The 4279-nt window shown below is 42.2% G+C and overlaps 1 long non-coding RNA gene across 1 annotated transcript; it reads left to right on the forward strand.

Annotated features, from left to right (window-relative positions):
* Window positions 1-3384: 3384 nt before the first annotated feature.
* On the forward strand, window positions 3385-4166 carry LOC114277766 (uncharacterized). The gene is made up of 3 exons (XR_014356298.1): window positions 3385-3521; window positions 3755-3856; window positions 3955-4166. It is a non-coding gene; the product is annotated as an uncharacterized LOC114277766 (long non-coding RNA).
* The last annotated feature ends 113 nt before the right edge of the window (window positions 4167-4279 follow it).

Below are 4279 nucleotides of genomic sequence, written 5' to 3' on the forward strand. Positions count from 1 at the left end.
TACGTTGAAGTAGTGTTGTTTTTTGGGTGCGATTTTGAGAAATTCATGCGTCTTCTCGGAAAGTAGGTTGTCAATGTTCTTGTCCTGTTAGGTGGTGTGTTTTTTTGTGATTTTGTCGTAATGTTACTGCGGTGAATGTCAATGTGATGGTAATGCAATGTTAGTATCAAGTGTGTACTGGGTTTTCCTGAATTTGGGGGGGGGGAGGGGGGTTGAGGGGAAGATGGTTTACCTATATGTTTGTTGGTGTATACTATCTCAACCTGTGGGGGTGTGTGTATTGTTTTTTTTGGGCATTTTACATTGAAGAAAATTGTAATGTTGTGCATGATTCATGTCAGTGATGTATTCGCAAATTTCAGATCGAGGCCCCTTTTTTTTTTTAAAATGTTTTGTTGTCCAATGCTTAGTCGTAATCATGTTATGTAGCGTGTTTGACATTGTGAAAGTCATATTGAAGTGGTGACACATTTGTATTGTTATTCAATGCATTGACATAATCTACGTAGCGTCACTTGAATTATTGGATGTTATTGTTCAAATGCGTAGCTACAGTTCGTTGCATTTGTACAAATTGTAGTACAAAACAGTAAAATTAGTTAGTTGGGAAGTGATAGTCGTTAGTACTTCATAGTGATGCATGCAGTACGTACTCGTTGCCTACTGCCCGATGATATGAAAACCAGAGTTTGGCTGTGTGATGGTAATGTTTGAGTTCAGATTTTACATTAATGGCATGACATGGGGCATAAAAGTTTCTATTCTTCTGGTAAATTGCCTGATGCTGGAACATGTGGTGGTGTAAAAGATTCAGGTTTTCATGGTAATTCATCATGACATTTTATGTTTTGTGTTGGCAGTTTTAATTTGTTTCTGCTGCTTTGCATGTAAAACATGTTCAGGTAGCAGTGGCAGTAGGACTGGTAAACGAAAAATTGGCTTGAGGTCACCACAAACATCGACAAGGCAACCCAGTAAACGACAAGCAAGGCTCCCATTCAAGAAACAGAAAGGGCCGGGTGATCCTGTTCGGAGAGCTGATGTTGATCCGTCGAAATTAATGTACCGGTCAAACATATCCGGGGTGATTAGCACAGTTCTGGAACTGGAATTACGTGATGGCCACATCAGACATTTGCAGAGAACGCCATTCTGGCTGATGATTGATGCTATTCGGGCTAACAAGCTGGATCCTAAAATGTTCAAAAAATGTGATGCGACGGTATGTCGGATAATACAAACTTACAACTCTGAAGATGAGAATTTCCACATCGGTGGAGCTAAGTTACCATTGCACAACAACGACATCAGGTTAATCTTTGGCGTACAATGTGGGAGGGAGAAATTGGATATGACACAGGGTGGGAAAGGGCCGTCTGATTTCATGCAAAGACGGTGCGCAAATGTTAGCCGAATTTCCTCAAAACTAATAAAGGACTTGCTGGGAGAAGCCATCTGTGGTCGTACAGAGCGTGACGAAGAAGATGTGGCGAAATTGCTGTGTCTTTATGTGTGCGCCAAGTTATTTTTCGCAACAACCGGCGAGCATATAGGTTGGGTATTTGTCCGTGTGATCGACAAACTGGACACATTGCAGCACTATGACTGGAGTGCAACAATAAGGAACACATTGATTGGGTCACTAAATGAGATGCACAATAAGCCAGAGAAGGTCACTGGTTGCGTAGTAGCATTGCTGGTACGTATGTTTGTTGGTTGTTTGGTGGTTCAAATTCAGCGTTAAAACATATAATCGATTTCAGTGTTTATTTAACAGATGTGTCATGGTGTAATTTCAGTTTCTTATTTGTGAGCATTCAAACATGGTCGCTCCGGAACGACCTGACGTGACACCACGATTTTGTCGATGGAACATTGCAGCCGCTGTGGGGAAACTAAGAGTAATGAATTTGTCGTCAGAAGGTTGCTTTGAGGTATGCAATTAGAACCCTTTTAATTGTTTTGCAAAATTTTCCAACACCAAACATTGAAATTGTGCTACGTTTTGTTGGTAACTTTCCTTAGGTCCAGTGTGCCAAACTTGTTGGGACGATTAATGAATGTCATATTCTCAAGGTGCCTGCTGCTGCAATTGAACCAAAAGAATGTGGTAGAATTAGGATGGATGTGGAACCGCTTGGAGTGTGCAATGAACGCAGGGCTGTGATTGAGACAGATGATGTTGGCAGCGTCGAGCCGAGCTTCAATTGTTGGCAGCCGGCCAAAAAAACCAAGGGTGACATGAAAATAGAGGGGGGCAATGACTATGATAATAAAAATACTGGAACACCGACCAGCAAGGAAAAAGTAGCTGGGAAGCTGGTGTCACGTGGCGAGGTTTGGCCGGTATTGTTCCCAGATCTTCTGGAACTGTCCAGCACTCCAGACGGTGAAGACGTGGGTGAGGAACAAAGAGGGGTGCACGATGAGCTGATAACTTGTAAAGTCAGAATTACTGAATTAGAGAGTGAGATCAATATGAAAGACGTACAGATATGTGAACTGGAACAGCGTGTGGAAACACTGGAAAAACTGCTCGAGCGGCATGCTGGTAACTTGTTTGCAAACTTAAATACTGTGATTGTGGATAAGGATGCAGAAATTGCCCGGCTCAGCAAGCAGGTTGATCGATTGGGGAAAAAAATAAGCAATTTGGAAGATAGTCTTGATGACCTTGAGGTGCACGAGGTCACACAATTTGCTGTGAATGATGGATCCAATCAGCGAACACCAAGTAATAGTTTGTCAGGGAAAGTGAGTGGGTCTGCCAATGTGACGAGTTGCGAAAGTGCGCAGCAGTCTGCATGTCCTACAGGCCAACCCGAAGACGTGCGGATCAACGAATTACAACTTGTTGACAATGACCCTGGGATTGAAGATTTGACAGATGACTTTGCAGATGGGATTGTACGTACAACTGTAGCAAGGGGTGAGGGTAGATGCAGCCCCATAAATGCACAGACAGTAGCTGATGGCAATGTAAAAGATGGCGCAGCTGTCGTTGTTGTAGAAGGTCATTGTGAGCACACAGCAGGTGCAACAAGTTCAGGGCCGAAAATTACGTCACTTGTGAAGAGGGTGAAGAACAAGGCAAAACGGGAATTTAGGTTATCAGACTACGAATATCCCGGCATATTTGGGCGTCCACAGGTAAACACCAATGTCAGACTTGGTAAATCAGATGAACCCGGGGTGATTTACAGTGTTGAGGACGTCGAGGTGGAGCATAAAACCTGGAATGGATTCGGTCTGAATAGGCGGCACATTGTGTGGAACATGCTGAAGGATGAAGACAGGGAACTACTACAAAGAATGTACACTTTAGAGGGGGACGGGTACGTTGTTCGGATGGAATGTTGTATTCTTCAACATGTACAACTTGTAAAACTATGCTCTATGGTGGTTCTTAATTTTGGTTCACGGTGTGTAGGTTAATAGTATGGGATGGTGGACACAATGGAATACAAGTCCATTTCACGGACATCAAAGATTTGGTGCAGCAGAACTCCATACACGGCAATGTAAGCTGGTTTCATGTAACGCATCGTAGAGTATTTAGTGATTCTTTAATTATTTTAAAAAAACCATATGCAAATCTGACCATTGCTTCCTTTGTGAATTGAGTGATATGGCAATCGGAAATGGCAAATGAATTTAAAAACGCACTCAATAATATGTAAATGGAAATGTAAATTTACAAACAAAGTTGTTATTACTATTGTGCTGGAGTTGTAATGGGTAACATATGTTGCAGGTAATCGATGCGTACGCTGCAATGTTGACTGAAATGCATAAGATGGTATCTGGAAGGGCAGAATATGTTGGGACATCATACATTTACACTAGTGTTTGTTCAGTATGTATCTTCAGGTTTATTTGACTGCCCGAAATCTGAAAAAAATATTTGCATAATGAAACCTGGTACGCCTACGGTGGTTTTGGACAATTGTGCAGGATATGATGCGAAACAGTAGTGCTGTTTCCCGAGCGAAGTATTTGAATGTTCACATGAAGGCTGCACGAGGTTACAGATACACACTTATCCCAATCTACAATGCCAACCATTGGACAGTCATGGCGTGCGATTCAGAAAGTGGGAATTGGAAACATTACAACTCGATGCGGCCAAGACGTGGAGTGCGCGATGAGCACTACAATGAGGCTCTAAAAGTTGTAAGTGCTGTTTACAAATTTCAGTTTTTAATGTGCATGATGGGCAGATTACAATGTAGAAAATGTTAATGTTACTGTGGGCAAAACTGCACTGACATGTGGAAAA

This window comes from Camellia sinensis, chromosome 15 (assembly GCF_055761805.1).
Source record: "Camellia sinensis isolate YWXY chromosome 15, ASM5576180v1, whole genome shotgun sequence".
Classification (NCBI taxonomy): Eukaryota; Viridiplantae; Streptophyta; class Magnoliopsida; order Ericales; family Theaceae; genus Camellia; species Camellia sinensis.